The sequence below is a fragment of the Pan troglodytes genome, chromosome 15 (assembly GCF_028858775.2).
Source record: "Pan troglodytes isolate AG18354 chromosome 15, NHGRI_mPanTro3-v2.0_pri, whole genome shotgun sequence".
In the NCBI taxonomy this organism is placed as follows: domain Eukaryota; kingdom Metazoa; phylum Chordata; class Mammalia; order Primates; family Hominidae; genus Pan; species Pan troglodytes.
This window is the reverse complement of record NC_072413.2, coordinates 89,913,423-89,939,886: the sequence shown is the minus strand read 5'-3', so window position 1 is coordinate 89,939,886 and position 26,464 is coordinate 89,913,423. Positions and strand designations below refer to the sequence as shown.

The following is a 26,464-nucleotide window of genomic DNA, read 5'->3' as shown; positions in this document are numbered from 1 at the left end:
TTCCTCCCCTGGTGCCTCTGACATCATGCCATTTATGGCTCTGAACCTGTCACACGGGAGATGCGGAACTTTCATAATGGCCCTTTTGTAAGAAGAATACAATCTAGGAGCCCTAGTGAGGACTGGCACCAGGCCCATCCATTTCCAAAAAGTTCAGCATTATGCATTCATAAGTCCTGAGTTCTTTCTAACTTCCCTTCACCCCACCCCATGGTTTCCTGGTTTTACACAGGGCTTTCACATGGCCCTCGCTGAGGTCCCTCTGCGTATTGTAAAGAGCTGGCATTGTGGGGGTGGGGGGAAGTAAGAGAAGGGATGGGAAAGGGAGGCTCTTTCTACCTACCGCTCCTTCCAAGAACTGGGATGGAAGAGAGGTAGGCCTGGGAGCAGGTGGAAGGGAAGCAAGGCACCGTGGCGGAAGGTGGGAGGGAAGGAAACCAGATGGGGGGATCATTGAGAAGAGACAAGGAGGTGAGTGTGGAGGTGTCACTGCCCGGAGAATGGGGGTGTTTTCCAGAGCACAGCTCTGATCCTGTGGAGGAGGCATTGCATGAGCAGTGGGTAAGTCAGGGAGACTTGGGAAACATTTCTGAAACTTTAGTGTTCTAGGAGAGGAGGAAACATCTCCAAAGGTGTCTTGTCCTCTTCATCAAAATAAGAATAGCGATCAACAGTAACATCCACAGCAGCAGTGGTAATAATATGAAACACTTGGATAGTACTTGTGTGCTAGGACCTTTACAATAATTAATGCGCTTGATCCTCATAACCACCTACAAGGTAAAACTATTATCATTCCTATTGTACCCATGAGGAAACCGAAGCAGAGAAGCTAAGAAACCTGTTCAAAGTCACACAGCAAGTGAGGGGCCAAGCCATGATTTGAACCATTCAGGCTTTGAATGAGAAAACAGGCTCAGTGAGGTATAGATTTGTTCAAGGGTGCTCAGAGTCAGTGCTGAAGTCAGGATTAAAAACAAGGTCCTTCTCTTGCTATTTTTGTTTTCTGAGACAGGGTCTGGCTGTTACCCAGGCTGTAGTGCAGTGGCACAATCACTGCAACCTCTGCCTCCTCGGCTCAAGCGATCCTCCCATTTCAGCCTCCCAAGTAGCTGGGACTACAGGCATGTGCCACCATGATCCTCGATCACTGCAACCTCTGCCTCCTGGGCTCAAGTGATCCTCTCATTTCAGCCTCCCAAGTAGCTGGGACTACAGGCATGTGCCACCATGCCTGGCTTATTTTTGTATTTTTTTGGTAGAGACAGGGTTTTGCCATGTTGCCCAGGCTGGTCTCAAATTCCTGGGCTCAAGCAATCCTCATGCCTCGGCCTCCCACAATGCTGGGATTATAGGTGTGAGCCATGGCACCCAGCTATCTCTCTTTTTTTTTCATAATGAAACTTTTTGTTCTGTAAAATTTTGAACCTAGTCAAAAGTAGAAAGAGCATAGTAAGCACCTACCTACTTATCACCCAACTTCTGTAGTTATCAGCACGGGCACAATCTCCTTTCTTCTTTACACTCTACTCAGTGCATTAATTTAAAGCAAATCCCAGACATCATATAATTTCATTCTTAAAGACTTCAGAATTATCTCTAAGAGATAAAGAAATTCTTTACAAAATTCTTTACAAAAACAAATTTAAGGCCAGGCACAGTGGCTCATGCCTGTAATCTCAGCACTTTGGGTGGATCACCTGAGGTCAGGAGTTCGAGACCAGCCTGGCCAACATGACGAAACCCCGCCTCTACTAAAAATACAAAAATTAGTTGGGTGTGGTGGTATGCACCTGTTTTCCCAGCTACTCGGGAGGCTGAGGCAGGAGAATCGCTTGAACCCAGGAGGTGGAGGTTGCAGTGAGCCGAGCTCGTGCCACTACACTCCAGCCTGGGCGACAGAGCGAGACTCTGCCTCAAAAAAATAAAAAATTAAAATAAAAAAAACTTCCAAAAAACACAATACCATTATCAAACCTACAGAAGTCAATAATAATCTCTTTTTATAATTAAATATCCAGGTAGTGTTCAAATCTCTCTGATTGTCTCATAAATGCCTTGCAATTTCATCACAAATGGCCAGAAGAATCCCTGCAGTCCCCGGAGTAGCATGGCTCTAACAAAATCCTGCTTTCTCAGCCACAAAACATTTCACTAACATTAGTTTTTGGAGTCCCTACATTTGCCACTGAGCCAAGTTGGTTAGCAAAGCCAGAACTTGGAATATCCACCCAGAGGGATGACAAGCCGAGCCCCAAAGGGGCCATGCATACGAAGCCATCTCAGCAGCCTGTTGTCTGTTGGTTTGTTGGAATCAGATCCATGCAAATTCTGCAAATTGCATTGGTTGACAAGTCTCTTAAATGTCTTTTAGTCTTTACTGTTTCCCTGGCCACTTATTTGTTGAAGAGGCTGAGCTGCTTGTTCTGTAGAATTTCATACGTTTCGGAGGTGGCTGATTGCACTCTTGCCGGGGCGCGGGTTATCTTATTCCTTCGTCCCCTATATTTTCTTGTAAGCTGCTAATAGATCTAGGGACTTGATCCAATTCAGGTTAAATTTTTGGGCAGGCTATTTTGCAGGTAGCATCTTTGATCTTTTGCCCTCTTCATGCACTGATTTCTTCTCAAAGTGTAAGACAGTCTGCCTTGGGGAGGCAAATGAGCATCCCCTTTCATGGCGGTTTACTTTTTCTAGGGTTTGGACTCACTTTCAAGGAAGTACTCTCATCCCTTGGTGCCGCATGAAGCCATGCCGTTTCCATGGGCTGGGCGGGGCCGGGCTCAGCACCTGGGTGGCCAGTCCCTCAGAGCTTCCTCCTCAATTTTTCTCTTTTTGGTTCCACTTTGGAGGTGACTAGACCCTGTCCTTTTGGAACAATGTTTGGCCTTAGGTTTGAGTCCACAGGCTCCTAGGTGTGCACTTGGGACATTTCTGCAGACACAGTGAACAGTGACCTAGGAATTATAGTCCACGAGCCAAGCAAGTTTTGTGTTGTTCAGAAAACTGGCATCTTGGCATGACAGTGATGGGACTCATGGCTCATTAGAGTGTGTCACCCAGATCCTGGACCCTTGGGAGATCTGGTGACCAGATTCTCAGGGGAGGGAGAGCCAGACAGACATGGTTAACGGGTAAGCAGGGAGGGGCTGCTGAAGGAGAGCCTCACCCAACAGCTCACAATCAAGACCCAGACAGAGGCCAAATCAAACACATACGTAGAGTTCTGAGCTGGCCACATAGACATCCCAGAGAAGGACGGTGTGGGGCTGAGGATGGTGCGGTGCTGAAGCCTCAGGGGGTGGGGTGAGCTGGTGCCGAGTGGCTGGGGCACCCAAGATGTGGACTCCCATTCAGGAACCTTCCTCTCATGGCACGCTGCCTCTAAGACCGGGTCCCTGAATGTGGCCGCCACTCAACTCTGTCAACTCATTCCCTTGGGGGCTCAACTTGTCATCTCTCTGGGTGGACATTCCAAGTTCTAGCTTTGCTAACCAGCTTGGCTCAGTGGCAAATGTAGGGACTCCATCAGTAACTCATGTTTGTGAAATATTTTGCGGCTGAGAAAGCAGCCTTTTACTAGAGCCCTGCTACTCCGGGGACTGCAGAAATTCCGGCCATTTGTGAAATTACAAGCAATATCTTGATTCTCTCTTCTAGTCCAGGATTTTGTTATTGTTATTGATCTGAGAACAGGCAGAGAGCAACACATGGAATCCTTTTGGAAGGTGGGTGGTGTTGGTCTGAGGCTTTCTCTTGAGTTATTTTTCCTGAAAGCCAGCCAGTACTTCTTCAGTCAGCCAATGTGTACAGAGTGCCTTGTTGGTGCCAGGCTCTGGCCTAGGCACCGAGGGGGATGTGGAGTTTTGCATGGCCATGGAGCTCTCTCTAGAGCTTGTGGACAAGGAAGGGAGATTAAACACAACACAAGCACAAGCAGCTGAAATTCAAGACGGCCTCTGATGAGTTCCTGAGATGGTACAAAAAGAAGGCAGAGATAAGAAGCCTTCTGGGGTGGAGGGGACTGGAACTGGGAAGTCAGACAGGCTTTGAGTCTCACCTTGGTTTGGCCACTTCCTACCTGTGAGGACGGGGGTTGGTTTCCTCATCTGTAAAATGGATATAACCACGCCTGTCTCACAGATAACATGTGCAAACACCTTGCCAGTGTTTACGCAGAGTATCCCATAGTAAACGTTAATTGGGAAAGATTTGTGGAGAAGGCTGCTAGGGTCTTGAGATGATAACCCAGGGGAAGATTCACAGAGTCTGAAAATGCATCAAACGTCTAATTCTTCAAAACCTTTAAAATGACCTAAAACCGAGCCTAGTACACATTTACCTTGCAGGCCTCGAAGGGCTTTCCCCAGCTAAGCCTGATGTGGCTTCACTCGGAATCTGCTTGGAAATGGCAGCAGAACCTGGGATTATTTAAATTGTGAGACAGAAAAGTGGGAAGTGGGAACAAATGTGGCATAAAGGCCGGGGCAAGTAGAAACCTCAGCCCCTAATGCTGACAGGACTGTGGTTAGCAAAAACTAGGGAGGAGAAGGCGGCCTTCACTCCAACAGACTTTTCTTCGTTTTTATACAGTCCTCTGGCTTGGTCTGTAACTTGAAACTCAGTCCTCAGGCTGAGACCAGAAGGAAAATGCGTGAAACAGATCTGGAGGAAAATGCGTGAAACCATGAAACTGATTCTTTAGCTGCTGAGGGCATTGGGACTACGCAGGCCCAGAGAGGAAATGGGATCGCATTGAGGTGGGGGTTCTGCAGCTGGGTTCGCTCAGATGTCTTTGTGAATTGGCCCCAGCAAGCTTGTTCATGGGCATGGCCTCCCCAGGTTTCCCACCTTGCTGCAAGTCTTTCCCTATCATTGCTGGGATGATGGGCAAGTGGCTTCACTTCTCTAAACCTCAGATTTTCCTCCTGTAAACAGGGATAACAGTACCAACCGCCACAGGAAATTTGGAGAATTAAGTGAGATATGCATGCAAATTGTCTAACATCGAGGCTGGCTTATCATAGGGGCTCCTAAGTTAGTTACTGTAATTATTGTTTTCATTATCTCAAATCTCATCATTCCGTGATGACTTCTCCTGCTCCAAACCCCTAGTCCTGTTATTCCATTGTCTTTTATTCTTTCTTCTGGGAATTAGATTTAATAGTGTGTGTCATTTAGGGAGTTGAAAGTTGAATTCTTGCCAATTTTCAGCAGTAGGAGTTGGGGTTAACTTGTGCTTCCAGGGAGACACAAACACAGACAGGACTCCAGGAAGTTGTCCAGGACAGCTGTTCCCAAAAGTAACTGTGCCCATGAATCACCTGGGGAAAATGCAGTTCTGACTCAAGAGGTCTGGGGTGGGCCCCAAGGGTCTGCATTTTCTTATAAGCCCCCAGGTGATGCCACGCTGCTGGTCCAGGGAACACCCTTTAATTAGCAAGGCCCTAGTTCATCTGTCTATTTTTCGACAGAACTGTGTTTAAAGAAAGGTAGAAGGTTTATTTTTTTCATGCAATTTGTATATTGTTTGAATTTGTTAGAAGAATGTGTTACTTATTTAAAAACAAAACACAAACTGGAAAGAAATGATTTTAAGGCCTAGATTGAGGTAGCATGGTGTAGTGGTAAAGGGATGAGATGAGACATTAGTAAGAACTGGATTTTGATCCCAGATTTGCTACTTATTAGCTGTGTGACATTTAGAAAGCCACTTGGCCTCTCTGGCCTAAGTTTTATTATCTGTGAAAAGAAAGGATGGTATTATACTAAGGGTCGTAATCTGGGGTCTGTGGATATAAATCAAGGGATCTATCGTCATATTTTTCCCCACTAACTTTGAATTGAGATTTAGCATTACTGTCCATTGTAGGCAACAGGCCACAGGACTATTAGCAGTACCTGGGATGGTATTGACAAGAGAATCAGATATTTACATATCACATTACAGCTGTGGCAGTTATTTTGAAATACTTGGAAGTATTTTGAAATGTTTTTAAACCTTCAAAATCATAGAAGATACTAGATCTGCCTAATTTTTTTTAATGCACTGATAAACAAGTATCTATATCACTGTATCACACGTGTGTGTGTCGTGTGTGTGTGTGTGTGTGTGTGTGTGTGTGTGTTTTGAGACAAGGTCTTTTTTTTTTTGAGATGGAGTCTCACTCTATCGCCCAGGCTGGAGTACAGTGGCACGATCTTGGCTCACTGCAAACTCTGCCTCCCACGTTCATGCCATTCTCCTGCCTCAGCCTCCAGAGTAGCTGGGACTACAGGCGCCTGCCACTGCGCCCGGCTAATTTTTTGTATTTTTAGTAGAGATGGGGTTTCACAGTGTTAGCTAGGATGGTCTCGATCTCCTGATCTCATGATCTGCCCACCTGGGCCTCCCAAAGTGCTGGGATTACAGGTGTGAGCCACTGCGCCCGGCCTGAGACAGGGTCTTGCTCTGTTATCCAAGCTGGATGGATTACAGTGGCATGATCTCTGCTCACTGCAACCTCAACCTCCCAGGCATAAGTGACCCTCCCATCTCAGCCTCCCGAGTAGCTGGGACTACCAGTACATGCCACCATGCCCAGCTAACTTTTGTATCTTTTGTAGAGACAGGGTCTTGCTATGTTGTCCAGGCTAGTCTCTAACTCCTGGGCTCAAGCGATCCTCCTTCCTTGGCCTCCCAAAGTGCTGGGATTACAGGTGTGAGCTGTCATGCCCAGCCATACATTTGTTTTTTAAATATTTTGATAGCTACATTTCAGTACAATTGTTTTCTTTCGTAATCCTCTGAGTTTTATTTTATGCAATTTAAGGCATTATTCTGAGAAGGGAGTACATGGGCTTTAGCAGTCTGCCAAACAGGTTCAAGGCACACACAAAAAGGTTTAAATTCCCTGGTTCTGATGATTTCTCAGGTTTCCTGCAACTCAAGAATGTTCTACTATTCTAAATCTTCCCAATCTTTAGGAAACATAATTTTTTGCGTTAGCCCTTTCCCACCTGGATTGCCTAGGTGATGCGGCTCTTCTCTGTTGCGTGTGTTTCAACAGCACACGTGCCTGCTGACACCTGCCGGGACCCTACCAAGTCTCCACTTGTGAGGAAGTCCCTTCCACCCTCAGTGGTAGATGGCTTTGGTTATTGGCACTGGTCTGGTGAGGTTCAGTGCACTGACTGGCCTCATGTTCTGGGTGGGGTCCCACTGGTGGGCCATGCCCAGCCCTTGGTGCCTTTGTGTAGTAGGTCACTTCCCCAGTGTCTAGCGTGGCAGTCTTTTCAATGACCTACAAGTTTTTCTTGGCTCTCATCTTATGTTCCTTGGTCTGGTCATGTTACTTTTATTTCTACTCCACTCTGGAATTAGCCAGTTGTGTGTGAAAAGCGAGTGGTGTTGCAGAGGATGGATGAAGTGTGGACTTTTTAATGGCAGGACCATTCAGCTCTGGTCTGGCAAAAGTGGCTGCATTACCAAGTCTCCAGAGAGCACTGCCTGGAGGGCAGGAGGTTGAAGTTACCTGCCAGGTTGCAAATAGCCTCGAATGCCAGGGCCAGAGCTGAGCTGACTGTTTAGCACATGTCTTTTAAGTTAGTAGGAGGTGCATGCTATGATACTCCTTAGAGAAGTGCAGTCATTCTAAATGTGTTGAGATGGAGCAAGGTGATCACAGCATCTCTTTTGTTGTCAAGGCTAGTTTTAGATTTCTTTTCAAAATCCTTCTGATGTAAGTGGGTTGAATCCACCACTGGAGGACTCTAGAACAGAATGACTCACATAGGTTCTGTACAGAAATTCGCAGATGTTCTGCGGATGTTCTCCGCGGCTCTTATCTGTTTATGTGGATGGTGTCTGCATAGCGTCTGCAGCTCACACCCCCAACCCTGCTGTAATGCAAGAAACAGAGGGATTTGGGGGATTTGGGAGATGTTTATGTTATCAGGGATGTTAAATGAAAGAAGTAAAAATACCATATGAATGCAAGGCATTCATTTTATGGAGAGTGTGTGCCTGAGTGGAATAAAACGGATTGAAACAATAAATGAGGAATCCTGTTTGATGTTGACGACAACAGCTTCATGTAAATATCATCCCATAGGCCCAAGCTATTTCTTTTGTGGGGAAAAAGAGAGATCTTCATTTCTCAAAGGATCTGAAGTGAGCAATTCAATGATGCCAGGCACTAGTGGTAGAGAGTGTGATGCAGTGGAACGAGCATGGGCTTAGATTCACACAGACGTGGGTTCGAATCCTATCACTGCACCATTGCAAAGCCTTTAAATCCTTTGAGTGTGTCCCAGCTACAAGATGGGACAATGATGCTTATCTTCCGGGAATGTTTTGAGGCTTAGTGAAGGCAGGATAGTCAGGTCTTCACCCTCTAAGCAATCGCGTTGTCACTTCCCCCCGTCCACTGCCCCCCGTCCACTCCCCACCATCCACTCCGCGTACCTGCAAGCTCTTTATCTCATAGGAGCAGCAACTCTGTTTGCTTTACATCTTAGCAGTCCCTGCCAGTCATAGGGTCAGACACGTGGCAGGTGCTTGTTGGCTGCTTATCTCAAGTGGGGAAGTATGTGGAAGGAGCATTAGTTGGGGAGGGAGAAGAAGAGGGACCTCTTTCAATTCGTGATCATGTCTTGACGCTTCACCCCCTCTGTCTCCACTCTGACCTCACACAGGCCACAGAGGCAGCTTTCGAGCCTTTCTCTGGGGCCCTCTTAGACTCTGGGAGTGCTGAAGAGCTACCTGGGTACCTTTGTTCTCCTATCCGTTGGGCTGCCATCCTCTGTGGACACATGTACCACACAGGCCACGCGGTGCCCAGGCCTGGCAGGCTGGGACTGGGGAAGTGCTGGTGGTACTGGACTGACCCGTCATCAGAGAGACCCATGAGCCAGACAGCCTCCCTCCAGCAGCCAGCCCTGGGCCTTGAGCATGGAGGCAGAGAGGCCAGGGCTTCCCAGCAGCCCCAGGTGTGTGCACCGAGGGCAGGCAGGTGCCCACAGGCTCTTGTCTTTCATAATGGAGGGCATGGCTGTCGGGGGTTCAGGGAAGTGGGTGGGGTGCCTGGCAGGGGGATTCCTGAGACAAAGGCACAGTGCCAGCCTCCACTGTTTATCCACAGCATCTGGCAGAGTGAGGCTCTCGTGGAGTGATTTTTGAATGAATGAATGGCGGAAGGAAGAGTGCGGGCACTGATGAACCCAGGCTAGCCAGAGGGGAGCGCCACTGCCTTCCTCACTCAGTCTCCCAGCACTCACCTCCAGCACACCCTCTGCTGACTCCTCCCACTGTACTGGGTGTCAAGCAGGGACTAAGGTGACCAAGAGTCTCCTTGTTCCTTAAGCGCCTTGTGGGCTGGGGCCATGGTCGCTGTGGCTGTCCTGCACCCAGCAAGACGCTGGGTACCACGGCCGCTCAGTGAGTGTTAGATGCAATCTAATGTACAGAAGCACTGACGGGCTAATGGAAAAAGATGCCTGTGGAGAACCTTCCAGTCAGATTAACTTGCAAAGAAACCCACGTCCACTGTCCCCTTCCTTAAGGGGAAACGCTGTGGGAGGCTGTGCCCTTCGTACCTTGAAGCCACAGCTTTGTTTTCCTGCCATGGGGGAGACTGGCTCCCAGGGCTTCACCACCAGCCAGCGCCAGCTCCTTGCACAACTCCAGAGGGCACCACTCAATTGTATTACATGTCACTGGCACCCCTTGGAGCCCAACAACCATCCCGAGGCTCCTGTTTGTCTTGGAAACAGAGGAGCATGCTTGGGGAAGGGTCTCTGGGCCATCTCCTTGGGGGCTGGCAGGGAAAGGACATTCACAGGATTCCTTCCCTCCAGAGGGCCTCAGACAACAGACTAGATGTCAAGGACTGACTGCCTGTTCCCCTCCAGCTTGTCGGAGCCGGGCCAGAGGGGAGATGGGGACAGCCAGTGCTGGGCCCTGCTGCAGGCAGCCAGCATCCACAGACTCTGGGGCCGGCGGGTATGTTGGGGCCGGGGAAGCAGAATACTTGGGGTCTTGTCAATGCTGTCTGACTTTCTTTCAAACTAAAACATTTGTGGAAATCTAGCCAGAGTTGATTTATGAGCTCTACATATTTCACAGGTCTTAACACGTCCCCCAGGAATCAGTGAGGTCAGACAGAACAGACTTTGCATCCGGAATCAGTATGAAATTGGCATCTTCAACAGTTTCCATGGGAGGAGGGGTTTAAGAATTTGAGGGAGATTATATGAAACAATGCGAAGACACAAAAAACCCTGACTCTGCTTCATTCCATTAGGGAAAAAGACGGGTCATCTGTTTTCTGCATCTGAGCTGAGTGAGGGGTGGCCTTCTCCGTGGGGACAGGGATGAAGTATGATGGGACAGGACTCCTGGGGCAACTGAGAGCTCAGAGTAGACTCAGGGGTGACCACAGCACCCTGTACTTATTCTCCAGCTCACACTCCGTAGCTGTGATAAATACACATTTGTGATTATTTATTTAACATCTCTCCACCCAACAGAGCTTTCTGTCTTATTTGCCATTGTATTTTTTTTTCTTTTTCTTTTTCTCTTATGCAGTGGTGCTATCTTGGCTCACTGCAACCCCCATCTCCTGGGTTCAAGCAATCCTCGTGCCTCAGCCTCCCGAGTAGCTGGGACTACAGGTGTGTGCTACCAGCTATTTTTTGTATTTTAGAAGAGACGGGGTTTCACCACGTTGGCCAGGCTGGTCTCAAACTCCTGAGCTCAGGCAGTCCGCCCACCTCTGCCTCCCAAAGTGTTGGGATTACAGGCGTGAGCCACCACACGCGGTCTCACCATAGTATTTTTCTAGTGCCTGATAAATATTTGTTAAATAAGCAGAAAAGCTACATGAGTGAATTATATATGTGGGATTCAAATGAGAAAGAGAAATGGATTATATATTAGGTACAGTTTCCACATAGGTTAACTTATGACCACTGATGGAATTCATTTATCCATTTACCATTTATGTGTTGAAGTCTGAGCTGTGCATGTAAAGATTAACCCATTTATGCCTGATGTTGCAATTTTTAAAATTTTTGCAATCGGACCTTGGTGATGACCTTGAACGGGAGGATATAAATAACTCCCACATGCTTAGCGTTCCAATAATGGAACACTAGGCATAATTTATCAGATATCATCACCCCCTGGCGAGTTCACAGCCTCTTGGCAGGAGTCGGGTGGGTTGGCAGGAAATATGAAACCCAAATAATTTTAGGTAGCCCAGTGAAATGGGATGGCAACGAACGTAGGTATGGGACACTTTGTTGGCTCTGGCTGGAGTGGTCACAGAAGCTTTCCTACAGACAGGGTTGCATATCTGTGCGTCCATTTGATTAAACAATATTGACTGATCACTTTTCTGTGTCAGACACTGCCAAGGGCTAGGAGGGTCTAAGGATGAACGAGATGCTGTCCCTGCCCTCAGGATCTCTCTGCTGAGTGGGTGTGAGTGGGGGTTTTGGAGGGGGGTGTACATAACTCATCAGATTCTCTTCATGAGCCAGTGTCAGATGTGACTGATGAGAGCAATATGTCCCAGGTGCTATGGGAGTGCCCACGAGGAATGTGAATGCATATGGTGGCCTTTAGCAAGTCTTTGCAGGATTGAATAGGATTTCCATGTCAGAGATGAGGAAGGGCAGTCAGGGTTAGGGAACAGCATGGGCAGAGACATGGAGGCAAGAAAGTTCACTGCATGTTGAGCAGTCTTGGTCATGAGTCAACCGGTCACCTGCACACTTATGACACCCAGTGTGGCTGCAGCATGGACACATGTTGTGGGCAGGGCAGGCACAGAATAAGAGATGAGGCTTAGAAGGTTGGCACTCAAGATTCCCCACCAGATTGTGGGGCTTTGAATTCCATGCAGTTGACTTGGGCTTTATTCTGTGAACACTGGTTTTTGAGCAGGGGAGTGAAATGTTTACAAGCCTATTTGGAGATTTCTGCTTAGCCTAGTCTTAGCACTGCCACAAGCTCATTGGGTGGTTGTGCTCCAGTTCCTTCTCTTTCTGGGGCTCCAGTTCACATCTGCATGAGAGGGGCTGGGCCATTATCTGTGAGGCTTCCTCCAGCCTTGACCACTCAGGATGCAAAGATGCTTATGACAACCAGGTGAAGGGTGGCTTCTGGAGACAGGCAGCTTTCGGAGATGGTATCTTCTCATTTGAGGCAGTGATTTTGCATGTAGTCTAAGCTGTAGGGGCTAATTACTGGGTCACCTCATAATTACATCACCTCCATGTTCTCAGGGTCCTGGTCAAAGTCTCCTTTAAGCTTAAAACAGGGATGAGCCCTTTGCCGAGACCCCTGAAAAAGGGGCATCAGTGGATGGATGAAATTGGCTCTCACTGTGATGATAGGGCCTGGCCTGGTCCCGTGAGAAATCTGACACTGCCTTTATAATTCCTGGGGGAAGTTTGCAAGCAGCTGGAGCAAAACACAAGCTCCTTAGGAAGCCAAGAATCCTCCCAGATTGACCAACAAGGTAGAGATGTAAGCGATCCCACCATCAGACGTCTCTGGAAAATCCCACCTCAGACCTCAGACCTCCTCAACGGATCCTTTTTCCAGGATTGTCTCACTCTCATTTCTCTCCAGAGAGCAGACAGTGGCTGGGGGCCAGGTGGCACTGGCCTGTGGTCTGTTGTGGTCTCCACTTCTCCCCATGGAGGCTGGGTCCTGCGGTTACTGCCATGAGTGCTTTCATTGTAGTAATTCCCACTGGAACACTGCCTCTCGCTTTTCCAAATGCTTTCGTGTCCACCAGCTCTTGGAATTCTCAAAATAGCCCAGGGAGGAAGGCAGGCCTAGGAATGTTCTTCCCTTCATTTTATTTATTTATTTATTTATTTATTTATTTATTTACTTTATTATTATTATTATTATTTTTGAGACAGAGTCTTGCTCTGTCACCCAGGCTGGAGTGCAGTGGTGTGATCTCGGCTCACTGCAATTTCCGCCTCCTGGGTTCAAGCGATTCTCATGCCTCAGCCTCCTGAGTAACTGGGATTACAGGCACCTGCCACCAGGCCCAGCTAATTTTTGTATTTTTAGTAGAAATGGGGTTTTGCCATGTTGGCCGTGTTCAAATTCCTGACCTCAGGTGATCCGCCCGCCTTGGCCTCCCAAAGTGCTGGGACTACAGGCCACCGCGCCTGTCTGCCCCTTCATTTTAGAGAATATGTGGAAGGGCTCCATGACTGTCCCACATCCCAGAGTTTGCTTGTGATTTAGGCTGACCAGCATGTGGGCCCGCCAGCTTTAGGCCCTTTTAGGCCATCCCACGACGTGCCCTGGTTGGTCATAGGCACCATGCCAGCTCCTTTCTCTACCCCAAATATACCAGGCCCTTCTGGACCTCAGGGCCTTCACACTTTCTCTTCCTTCTATTTGGAACTCTCTCCTGGCTCTTCACATTGCGGGCTCATTCTCCTCTCTGGCTTCAGCTCAGTTCAGATGGCACCCCTTAGAGAGTCCTACAACAGGCTGCCTTGTCTGAAATTACACCGCAGTTACTCCCAATCACAGCCTCCCAGCACAGTCTTCAGCGTGCATTAAATCCACCGGAGGCCTTCAAACACAGATTGCTGCCCAGTTTCTGACTCAGTAGGTCTGGGGTGGGGTCTTTTCTTCTGAGTGATGCTGACGCTGCTGGCCCGGGGGCTGCACTTTGAGAGCCACTGATTGGTGGCTTTTTATGTATTTGTTTGTTGATTTTCCCATCCCTTAGCTGTAAACTTCATGAGGGGAAGAAACGTTGCCTTGTAACCTGCTGCATCCCCACTGCCTGGCCCATAGTTGGTGCTTGCTAAGTACCTGTTAGCTGGCTATTGGCTGAAGGCTCAGCTGGAACCTCTTGCTTCATAATCAATCGTCTTGCACCTGAGAGGGAAGAAGGACAAGCATTGGCAGAAACTCTGGGAGCTACTTGGTCTCAGCTCTTCTCTGCTTTACTACCTTTTTCTTTAACTTTTTCATACTTGAGCCTTTTCTAAGGGTCATTATTAATTTTGGGTAAAGATTACATGGATAATTTTCATAAAATCCCAGGTGACGGATTTTACTTTCTGGGTTCAGAATTCCAACGAAGCCGCAGGACATCTGGGTAAGAGAATTAAAATGTCGTGACTGGCTTGCATAGAACACCTCGTAGAATTCCCAATGTGGTACTTTCAGAACCCTCTGTGTCTCAGGCCTACTAGCCTTTGGCTTCAGAAGAACAAAATTGAAATTTTGCCAGATTGGAGTTGGGTTTTAACCATGAAATGTTATCTATCTTCCCTGACAAAGAGGAGTTGAAGACCAGTTCTAATGATAGATCCCCTGAAGATATTGCTTTGGCCAAGGGAGTGCTGAGGGTAGGCTTGGGCTGACCTGGTCCATACTTCGTGCTACCATTGGGGGCCACAGGCAATGGAGTATGTGGGTTGGAGGCTTGCCAGGAGGAGGGTTGGCAACTCCTGCGTAAACCACCACAAGGCTGCTATGGACTGAGAATCGTGGGAACAGCTGATTCTGCCCAAGGGGGTTGAGGAAGTCTTTACCAAGGAGGGACATTTATAGTTTGGTTGAGAAATCTGGAGGATAGGTATGTGATATGACAGGATTTGTCCAAGATCACCTGGCAGGCCATTGGCAGCGCTGAATAAAGCCCAAAGTCTCTGGTTTCTTAATCTCCAAAAATCATGAGTTGTGCAAAGAGATCAGATTCAGCAGCTGAATGACCTTGAGCAAGTCACTTCTCCGTGGTTGAAGGATGATCTTTAAGATTCGTTTAGATAATTCATTCATTTCGAGACACTGGGGATAGTAAGTGACCAGTCCTCTTTGTAAATCATACAGCCCTATTCTTTCCATATTCAAGCTCAATAAATAGTTGTACATTGAATGAATTTGACTGCTAGCATCATCTCTTTCCAAAGACAGAAAATATGGGGCAGGAGACCCTGGTGCATTAGCAGGCAGACAAGCCACAAATGGGTTAATAAAATAGAGTCATTAAGACAACAGGAGATAGTGCAACTTGGCTTTTGACTCTGAGGAGGAGGGAAGGCTTGCCAGGATTGCATTCCAGCACAGCCTACTGACCGTGGGGAAGAGTGTGTGGGACTCCAAATCAAGCCCCAAGAGCCACACGCACGCTAATAAGTTCTAGTCAACAGGAACTCTGAAACCAGACAGGGGAGGGAGAAGGACAAGGCAGTCTACTTCCCTCTGGAAGCTTGGGAGGTTCTCAGGGCCAGGGGGAAAGCCCACACAATGTACTAGTTTGCTAAGGTGGCCATAACAGAGTACCACAGACTGGGCAGCTTAAACAACAGAAATGTATTGTCTCCTCGTTCTGCTGGCCAGAAGTCTGGGATCACAATGTTGGCAGAGTTGGCTCCTTTTGAGGGCTGCAAGGGAAGGATCTGTTCCTTGTCTTTCTAATTGGCTTATAGCTGGCCCTGTGTCTTTCCTTTCCTTTACTTGACTTTGTCTTTCCTCTGTGGGTGTTTGTGTCTCAGTTTCCTCTTCTTAGGAGGACACTAGACATTTTGGAGTAGGGCCCGCTATAACGGGCTCATTTTAACTGAATTACCTCTTTGAAGACCCTGTCCCCAATTGCAGTCACATTCTGAGGTACTGGGGGTTAGGACTTGAATATATGAATTTTGGAGGAACACGATTCACCCTATAACACAGGACACAGCCCTCTTCCTCCAGTGGGGACCCTTTTGAGGTCAGAGACCCCTGGTAATCCTTTCTTTCTTTCTTTTCTTTTCTTTTCTTTTTTTTTTCTTTTTTTTGAGACAGAGCCTTGCTCTGTCACCCAGGTTAGAGTTCAGTGGTGTGATCTCGGCTGACTGCAACCTCTACCTCCCAAGTTCACATCATTTTCCTGCCTCAGCCACCCAAGTAGCTGGGATTACAGGTGCATGCCACCATGCCCAGCTAATTTTTGTATTTTTACTAGAGGCAGGGTTTCACCATGTTGGCCCAGCTGACCTCGAACTCCTGGGCTCAAGTGATCCACCCATCTCGGCCTCCCGAAGTGCTGGGATTACACGCATGAGCCATAGTGCCCGGCTGCCATTCTTTTTTCTTTTCCTTAATGACCTTAATCTGTGATTTCTTCCCAGAGGCCTTCTTAGATCTTTACTGATCTCATCCCAAGCCCATTAGAACCTCCCCTTCTTTGAGTTCCCAAAACACTGTGCTTGTGCCTCTGTTGGGACATTTCTCACCATCTACCTTAGACTTAGGAATGTGCTTGTGCCACTTACTCATTAAAGCTTCGTGTCCTGTTATCTTTATGTCTCTTTCATATCCCCTATCTCCTGTCTTGCAGATAGAACAGGGTCGATAATGTTTGCTGGCTTGTTGATAGGTCAGCTGTCCAAGAAAGTTGGGTAATAAGTGCTGGATAAACAGGAAGATGAGGTTGTTAGAAAACAGCAACAGCAACATGCCTTTCCTTAGATTTTGTGCACTCGTAGACAAAGTCAAGCTACTGGATTTATAAAGAAAAGATGCTCTTTCCATCCTTCCATCCTTGTTTGGCCCCAATAGGTCAACAGAAGAATCTACAAACTGGGTGCTCAGCATTCTTAAGCCCCCAGAGTTCAAATTGAATTCCTCTTTTGGCCAGTCTTGGAGAGACTCTTCAATCATATCTTAAATAATGGCATTCTTTTGGCTCAGCTCTATGGATACTCCTCCTTCCGCCCCCAGTCCCCTGACCTTCTGCCCTCTTGTTTCTTGGCTGAAAATCTGGGTCTGCTGTAGAGAGCAAGAGCAGTTTCAGCAGAGCTGGGGTCCTTCCCACAAATCCAGAGCCACACACTCCAGAAAGCCTGACTATGCAGAAACAGCTGGGTTTTGGCAGGCTGATTCTGAAAAGCTTCGAATCACTTAGAAGCACTTTGTTCCCAAATGGTATGTGGAGGATGAGGAATGTACCATCAGATGAGGCAGGTCACCCATCTTGTTATGAGAGGACTCATTTGAGGACTGTCCCTTGAAACAGCTTCCCTGACCTCCCACCTTTACCTTATTCTAGATGTGACCCTCCCAACTGGTTCACGGGTGGTACAGGTGCCTGGATATTGATCTCTTCAGCTCTTGGGTTGGGTGGCAGGGTCTTCAGAGGGAGGCTTAGTCCTTGGGCCAATTTGCCCACTCCATTATACCTTACACACTTTTGTAATGTTCTATGTGTGCCTCAACATGAAAAAGGTTAAGAAGGGCAACTTTAGACTGACGTGCTCTGCAGAGATTTCTAGGAACATAGAGCAAATTTCTCATTTACCTTTTAAAGTGAAATACATTCACTTGTTACTCTTGGTGCTGTGGCTTTTGAGCAAATGCCAACATTAGGACTCTGTGTCTCCATAAAGCTATAGGGAAATTTGATTAAATTCAGTGTATTAGTCATCAGGACTTTTTGATTGCAGCTGACAGAAACCCAGTTCCAAGTAGCTTAAGCAAAACAACAATAAACTACCTAAACATATTTTGTTTTTTCTTTCTTTCTTTCTTTCTTTTTTTTTTTTTTGAGATGGAGTCTCACTCTGTCACCCAGGCTGGAGCGCAGTGGCTTGATCTTGGCTCACTGCAACCTCTACCTTCCGCATTTAAGCAATTCTCCTGTCTCAGCCTCCCGAGTAGCGGGGACTACAGTTGCACGCCACCATGCCCAGCTAATGTGTGTATTTTTAGTGGAGACATGTTTCACTATATTGATCAGGCTGGTCTTGAATTCCTGACCTTGTGATCCACCCACCTCGGCCTCCCAAAGTGCTGGGATTACAGGCGTGAGCCACCACACCCAGCCTAATTTGTTTTTTCGTAACTGAAAGCTGAGAAGTAGAACTAGCTTCAGACATGCCTGAGGGCAAGGGCTTAAGTAGTGTCATATGGCCTTCATTTTTTTCTCTCTCTCCAGTGCCTATCTCTAAAACATAGGCTTCTTCATTCTCAGGGCAGGATCTCTCAAGTGGAGGCCGCTGGCAGCTCCAGGCTTATGTCTTTCTAGTTTAACAACCCAGAGAGATTGCCTTAATCTCGAGCTTTGGCAAAAGGTCATAGTTGGGCTCTAGTAGCCAGCTTGGGTCACAAGCCCATCCCTGAGTTTGTCACAATGACTAGCAACACATGGGCTTTGATTTAGCAAGCCTACATCACAAGCCCACCCCTGAACCAGCAGTGGGTCCAGAGCTACCTGCCGTGCATGGACTAAAAGTGCAGAAAGGCAGTTCCTTAAAGGAAAATTAGGGTGCTGTTACCGGATGAAGGAAGTTTGGATGGTGGGAGGGCAAGAGCTGTACCTGGAATCCTAACTTCTGCATGGAAAGAAGAAACAGAAGGACCCAAAGTTTGTTCTGAGCCCACAGTGACAGATAACAAAGGATGCACTCACTCACTAAAGGATGCACTATCTCAGTCATACACACACCCTTCCATGACATTGGGGGATGGTCACTAGTAACAAAAGTAGGGGCCTAGAGCTGCCATCTGAGCTGCTCACCTGTCCTCAGGTAAGCAAGTGCTGATACTGCCCCCAAAGAAAACTAACTCTCCCTTTCATTGAAAGTTATCAGGTAGATAATACCATGAATCCTCTTTAAAGAACATCTGAAGAAATGCCTAGTCCCTTACCTGAATTCTTTTTTGTTTGATTCTGAGACAGAATCTCGCTCTGTCACCCAGGCAGGAGTACAGTGGTGCGATCTCCTCTCACTGCAACCTCCGCCTCCCACGTTCAAGCGATTCTCTGTCTCAGCCTCCTGAGTAGCTGGGATTACAGGCACCGGCCACCAGGCCTGGCTAATTTTTGTATTCTTTTTGTAGAGATGGGGTTTCACCATGTAGGCCAGGCTGGTCTTAAACTCCTGGCCTCAAGTGATCCACCTACCTCGGCCTCCCAAAGTGCTGTGATTACAGGCGTGGGCCACCGTGCCTGGCCATCTGAATTCTTTTGAGCTGCTCTTTCTTATCCTGCCCTTAGGAACAACAAAAAATAAAAGGCAAAGAATGGTAGATTTTTACCATATATAACCATCATTATCTTTGGTCATGTTATAGTATGATTTGTTTAAAATATACTGCTGGATTTGTTTGGCTAACATTTTGTTTAGGATTTTTGTCATCAATGTCTATAAATTAGAATGACCTGCGACATTTCTTTTTTAAAATTACTCTTGCTAGTTTTGGTGTCCACATATAAGCTTGATAGAGTGAGATATTGTTCCTTTTCTATCTCTGGAAAGTTAGAATGGTCTAACCTTAGGTCATTCATGGAAATTTTATTCAAATTCAATTCATGGAAAGTTTATTTGAATTTGCCTATAAGATCATTGAGATTTGGTATTTTTGTGTGTGTGAGTGGGAAGATTTTTAGCTACTGATATGATTTCTTTTTTTTTTTTTTTTTTTTGAGATGGAGTCTTGCTCTGTCGCCCAGGCTGGAGTGCAGTGGCGTGATATTGGCTCACTGCAACCTCCGCCTCCCGGGTTCATGCCGTTCTCCTGCCTCAGCCTCCTGAGTAGCTGGGACTACAGGTGCCTGCCATCACGCCCGGCTAATTTTTTGTATTTTTAGTAGAGATGGGGTTTCACCATATTAGCCAGGATAGTCTCGATCTCCTGACCTCGTGATCCACTCGCCTCGGCCTCCCGAAGTGCTGGGATTACAGGCGTGAGCCACCGTGCTTGGCCGCTACTGATATAATTTCTTAAAGTTAGGGGACTGTTTGCACTTTCTGTTTCTTCTTAAGTCAGTTTTACATAGTTACCTTTTTCTAAGAACTTGTCTACTTAATAAGTTTTTAGCTTCATTTGCATAAGCTTTTTCATACCATTCTTTGTGTTATCTATTTGATCTTTGCTGACTTTGTAGTTCTGTTGTATTTTCATTCCCAATATTGTGCTAACTCTTTTTTTTTTATTATTTTTTATTTTTTTAGACAGAAACTTGCTCTGTTGCCCAGGCTGGAGTGCAGTGGTGCGATCTTGGCTCACTGCAACCTCTGCTCCCTGGGTTCAAGTGATTCTCCTGCCTCAGCCTCCTAAGTAGCTGGGATTACAGGTGCTCGCCACCACACCCAGCTAATTTTTGAATTTTTAGTAGAGATGGGGTTTCACCGTGTTGGTCAGGCTGGTCTTAAACTCCTGACCTCAGATGATCCGCCTGCCTCAGCCTCCGAAAGTGCTGGGATTACAGGTGTGAGTCACTGCACCCAGCCTTGTGTTAATTATTTAATTAAAAAACAAAAAACAAAAAAACAAAAAAAAACCCCCCAAAAAAAACCACACAGATATTGCCAGAGTCATATCAGTTTGCTGTTTTCAAAAAGAAATTTTTTGCTTTGTTGCTCTCCCTGATCTCTTTCTTTTCCTTTTGCTTTTATTTCATCAATTTCTGTTTTTTATTCTTTTCTTTCTATGTTTTGGATTTGTTTCTGTTTAAATTTTTTTCTTTTTTTCTTTTTTCGAGAGTCTCATTCTGTTGCCTAGGCTGTATGCAGTGGCATGATCATGGTTCACTGCAGCTTTGATCTCCTCGGCCTCAAGTATCTGGGACCACAGGCATGTACTATACTGCCCAGCTAATGTTTGTATTTTTTTTTTTTTTTTTGAGACAGAGTCTCACTCTGTCGCCCAGGCTGGAGTGCAGTGGCATGATCTCGGCTCACTGCAAGCTCCGCCTCCTGGGTTCATGCCATTCTCCTGCCTCAGCCTCCTGAGTAGCTGGGACTACAGGCGCCTGCCACCACGCTTGGCTAATTTTTTTTGTATTTTTGTAGAGATGGGGTTTCACTGTGTTAGCCAGGATGGTCTCGATCTCCTGACCTCGTGATCTGCCTGCCTCGGCCTCCCAAAGTGCTGGGATTACAGGCATGAGCTACTGCGCCCGGCTAATATTTGTATTTTTTGTAGAGGCAGGGCCTCGCCATGTTTCTCAGGCTGGTCTCGAACTCTTGAGCTCAAGTGATCTGCCTGCCTTGGCCTCCCAAAGTGCTAGGATTACAGATATGAGCAACTGTGCCTGGCCCCTTTTCTAATTTCTTAAGCTGGTTGCTTAGCTCATTAACTGTAAGCCTTTCTTCTTTCATTAAGTCAGCACTTAAGACTACATATTTTTTGGTGTGACCTATAAGTTTGGATGTATGGTATTTATTGCTATTAAGTTGTAAGAATTTTTAATTTTCCCTGTAATCACTTCTTATTATCCATGATTTATTTAGTGGTGAGTTTCTGAATTTTACACATTTATGGGGATTTAAATTATCTTTTTGTTATTGATTTATAACTTAATTACATTGTCATCAGGACATATGGTCTTCATGATTTATTCACTTTGGTATCCACAATGCCTAGCACAAGGCCAAGAATGTAGATGTCATTTAGTAAGTATTTGCTGATATAATTGAATGATAAATGAGTGAACATCTATTGACCAGGCATTAGAAGAATTATCTCTTTCTGCTCAAATTGTCCAATCCTTCCAGCTATTTGATATTCCAAAATAACTCCGCAAATGGGCACTGGAAATATAATGGCCCCTCAAAATTGTCTTCTGTGCTGCTCACTCCTTTCCTCCTTTGGCCTGGAAAACAGGCACTGAGTGGGTGAGTGAGAGGATAGTAAAACTGGCAGTGTGAGACCATCACACCCAGTCTCATACATAATAGATTTAGATAACGGTTCTCCCTCTTATTTCTTGTATGACCCAGAGAAATGCATTTCTTCTTTAATAGTAACAGGCTCTATTAATACATTTTAGGTGGCATTTCCTCTAGTGGAATCTCTTATCTCATTGAATCCTCCAAAATATTCAGGCGTGATATTCCCATTTTAAAAATGGGGAAATGGACATAAAGCTAGTTAGTGGAGGGGCTGGTTGGGTTCCTGATGTGTATTTTTTGTTCTGTACACGAACCATCGCCACCTCATTTTTATCACTTATAATGACAGGGTAGTAACACCTTAGACTTCCCTAAGGGAATAGAGGTAGATAAAAACTTGTGATTGAATTATACTTGTAAAAGGGCGTTTGAAGACAAATAATGAAAAATACCAATCCATTCTGCACCACTCAATATGGAGTACATATTGAGTTAATACACATTGGTTAATACATACTGGTTAAATGAATGAATGGATGAATGGATGGATGAGTGAACAGCTCTTATTTTGATGAGTACATTTTCTGCTTTTTGGATCAACAACCTCTTTAGCATATTAAAGAAGAAAAGTGTCTCAGTCTTTTCCTGAGCCCCTAAGAAGTGCTTTTTTTTTTTTTTTTTTTTTTTTTTTTTTTGAGTCAAAGTCTTACTCTGTCACCCAGGCTGGAGTGCAGTGGTACAAACATGGCTCACGGCAGCCTCGATTTCCCAGGCTCAAGCAATCCTCCAACCTTAGCCTCCCAAGTAGCTGGGACCACAGGTGCACACCACTATGCCCAGCTAATTTTTTTCTTCTTTTTGAGATATCGTCTAGCTCTGTCACCCAGGCTGGAGTGCAGTGGCACAATCTCGACTCACTGCAACCTCTGCCTCCTGGGTTCAATTGATTCTCCTGCCTCAGCCTCCCAAGTAGCTGAGATTACAGGTGTGTGCCACCACGCCTGGCTAATTTTTGTATTTTTAGTAGATACGGGGTTTCACCACGTTGGCCAGGCTGGTCTTGAACTCCTGACCTCAAGTGATCTGCCCACCTCGGTCTCCCATAAGTGCTGGGATTACAGGTGTGGGCCACCACTTCCTGCCCAGCTAATTTTTCTATTTTTTATTTTTTGTAGAGACAGGGTCTCGCTATGTTGCTCAGGCTGGTCTCTAACTCCTGGCCTCACGTGATCCTCACACCTTAACCTTCCAAAGTGTTGGGATTACAGGCATGAGTCACCATACCCAGCCCCGAAGGGCCTTTTGAAGATGCCTACTTAAAAAGTCTTGAAAGAGGTCCAAAGGGAAATGTTAGAACTTCCTTATTTTAGAGCAAATCTCAGGAAATATGGCAGTGTTTATACATTATAACATTTAGATAGTACAACAACATTTATAACAATGTTTGTGCATTAAACTAATATGTATACAATGTAACAATGATGCACAGTGTAATATTCATATGACATGAGACCAACTGGAAAATAAATAACTTAATTGTGCTCCTAAATGCTTTTTAAAGTAACATCAGATGAGGAGGTCTTCCGCTTTCAGGTTACCCTCTTAGCAAGTTTTCTTCCTACTTGCTAATAGGTCTACAAGGTCATGCCCTCATTTTGTGTGCAGAGGCACAGCGCGGGCATCTCCCAGCCGTTTTTTTTTTCCGTCTTTTCCTTTTGCATCCTCCAGAGGGCCTCCTTAGCCCTGCAGAGGTAAGAGGTTTAGGCAGTGAGTAGTGAGGGCAGGGAGCTCAACTGGGCCCCAGAGCGTTCGGATTCACCAACCTTTCCAGATAGAAGAGACCTCAGAGGCCTTATTTTCTCAAACGAGCTGAGAAAGACTTGCTGGAAGGCCACTGCGGAGCTAGTGGAAGGTTCCGGACTGGAACCTGACTTTCAGTTCCTTCTTTATTTTTTCTTTTAGGAGGTGGGCTCCCCGCCCTCACACTCTCTTCTCTTCCTCTTCTTCCTCCTCCTACTTCTTGAGATGAAGCTATTGCCAGTCTTGACTGAGGGCCAGTTCTGTGCCTGGTACTGCGTAAAGAGTTTTAGTTATGTGTGATTCTCACAAAACCCCATGAATTAACTACCATCATTATCAACTCCTTTCACAAACGAGGAAACGAAGGTTTTTAGGGGCAAGCAAACAACCAACCAAAAAACTTGTTTAAAATTACAAAGCTGGCCAGGCGTGGTGGCTCACACCTGTAATCCCAGCACTTTGGGAGGCTGAGGTGGGCGGATCACTGGAGGTCTGGAGTTTGTGACCAGCCTGGCCAACCTGGTGAAAAGCCCGTCTCTACTAAAAATACAAAAATTAGCTGGGCATGGTGGCGTGCACCTGTATTCTCAGCCACTTGGGAAGCTGAGGCAGGAGAATCACTTGAACCCAGGAGGTGGAGGTTGCAGTGAGCTGAGATCGTGCCACTACACTCCAGCCTGGGTGACAGAGTGAGACTCTGTATTAAAAAAAAAAAATTACAAAGCTAAAAAAATGAGGGCAGCAGAATTTGAACCAGATCCGACCCCAAAGCTGGTGTTCCCACTTGCCTGTGTTGTCCTTTGAATCGAGTTACTAGAGGCTCAAGATGCCCACGTCATAGTCCAGACCTCTTTGTTCCTGCTTCTTTCCTTCCCTGCCTCCCCTTCTCCACCTTCATCTTTCTCCCCTCCATCCCTTTCTCCCCAGCACTCTACTCTCATTCCGTGATGCTTGAATTTTAATTCCTCTGTGGAGATGGGGTTACAGAAGAGATGTGGGCTGTTGGGGTGGAGTTAAGTTTCTCAGGAGCACAGGATGGCTGCTGGACTTTTCTTTATGGGGTTTTGTTTTTGATCACAGATCGATTATTTCTTTCAGTGGGAACAGTTTATAGAACTTAGAATGCAATCAATGAAGAAATATGTTTTCATTTACAGATATTCACTTTTTTATTGTAGTAAAAATGCGTAACAAGAAATTTATTATCTTCACCGTTTTCAAGTGCACAGTGCGGTAGTGTGAAGTGTATTTACATTGTTGTGCCGCAGAACTTTTTCATCTTGCCAAACAAAAACTCCGTATCTATTCAGCAACTTTCTCTCTTTCCCCTTCTCTCTAGCCCGTGATAACCACCATTCTACTTTCTGTTTCTATGAATTTGACCTCTTTAAATATATCATATAAGTGGACTCATACAGTATTTGTCTTTTTGTGAGTGGCGTGTTTCACTTAGCATACTGTCCCCAAGGTTCATTCATATTGTAGCACGTGTTAGAGTTTCCTTCCTTTTTAAGGCTGAACAATATTCCCTCATGTGAATATACCACATTTTGTGTATTCATTCAACTGCTAATAGACATTTGGGTTGCTTCCACCTCCTGGCTATTGTGAATAATGCTGCTATGAACATAGGTGTATAGGTATCACTTCAAGATCCTGCTTACAATTATTTTGTATGTATATCCAGAAGTAATATTGCTGGATCATGTGGTAATTTTGTATTTAATTTTTGGAGAACCACCATACAGTTTTCCATAGTGGCTACCCAATTTTACATTCCCACAAGTGTTCAGTTTCTCCACGTCCTCACCAACACGTTTTTTTCTATTTTTTGTTGTTGTTTTTTGTTTTTAATTGTTGTTTTAAATCATATCAGCTGTCTTAGTCCCTTTGGTGTTGCTATAACTGAACACCACAGACCAGGTAATTTATAAAGAATAGAGGCCTATTTAGCTCATGGTTCTGGAGGCTGAGAGGTCCTAAGGCACGGTGCCAGCATCTGGTGGGCCTTCTGGCTGTGTCATAACACGGTGGAAGGCATCATGTGGCCAGAAAGCAAGAGTGTGAATATCAGCTCAGGTCTGTCTTTGTCTTCTTAGAAAGCCACCAATTCCATCATGGGGGCCCCATCCTGATGACTTTATCTAATTTTATTTACCTCCCAAAGGCCCCAGCTGTAATCGACCTAAGAATTTTAGTTGGATTTCCTACCCTTTTAATACTGTCACAGTGGCAACTGAATTTCAGTACATGAACTTTGGGGGACACATTCAAACCATAGCAGTAGTCATCCTAACAGTTATGAGGTGAGTGACTGGGTTTTAAATTAATATTCTGTATTAGGCACTGTGCTTGGAGTAGGGGCTACAAAGATAAAGTGTGTTTCCTGCCCTCACATCACTCACAGTCTTATGGCTAGGCTAGTGTTTCTGCGGGTGTGAACACTTGTGCTAGCATCAGCTTGATGTTGGTAAAAGTACTGATTCCTGGCCGGGCACGGTGGCTCACACCTGTAATCCCAGCACTTTGGGAGGCCAAGGCAGGCAGATCACGAGGTCAGGAGATCGAGACCATCCTGGCTAACATGGTGAAACCCCGTCTCTACTAAAAATACAAAAAATTAGCTGGGCGTGATGGCAGGCACCTGTAGTCCCAGCTACTCGGGAGGCTGAGGCAGGAGAATGGCGTGAACCCGGGAGGTGGAGCTTGCAGTGAGCCGAGATCGTGCCACTGCACTCCAGCCTGAGCGACGAGTGAGACTCCATCTCAAAAAAAATTAATTAATTAATTAATTATTTTAAAAAGTACTGATTCCCGGGACTCTTTCTAGACCTCCTGAATCAAGAGCTCTATATTTTTAAAACAAGCCTCCAAAGACACTCTTATGTACACCATTGGGCTAGGTCAGTAGTTCTCAATTTGGCTGTACATTCAAATCGATTTCTGGGTTCCTCCCAGGGGTTCTGATTTAACTGGGTTGGGATGGGCTCCTGTGTTTTAGAACTTCCCAGGTGATTCAAATGTACAGTCAAGG

The 26,464-nt window shown here is 46.0% G+C and overlaps 1 protein-coding gene and 1 long non-coding RNA gene across 7 annotated transcripts in view; one reads left to right on the top strand and one right to left on the bottom strand.

The window, feature by feature from the left end:
* Positions 1–26,464, top strand: part of FBLN5 (fibulin 5) — a 79,003-nt gene that overhangs the window by 13,243 nt on the left and 39,296 nt on the right. The window lies entirely within an intron of this gene.
* Positions 12,912–18,058, bottom strand: LOC129136911 (uncharacterized). The gene is made up of 3 exons (XR_008538946.2): positions 17,054–18,058; positions 16,288–16,423; positions 12,912–13,903 (listed from the first exon to the last, which is right to left on the bottom strand). It is a non-coding gene; the product is annotated as an uncharacterized LOC129136911 (long non-coding RNA).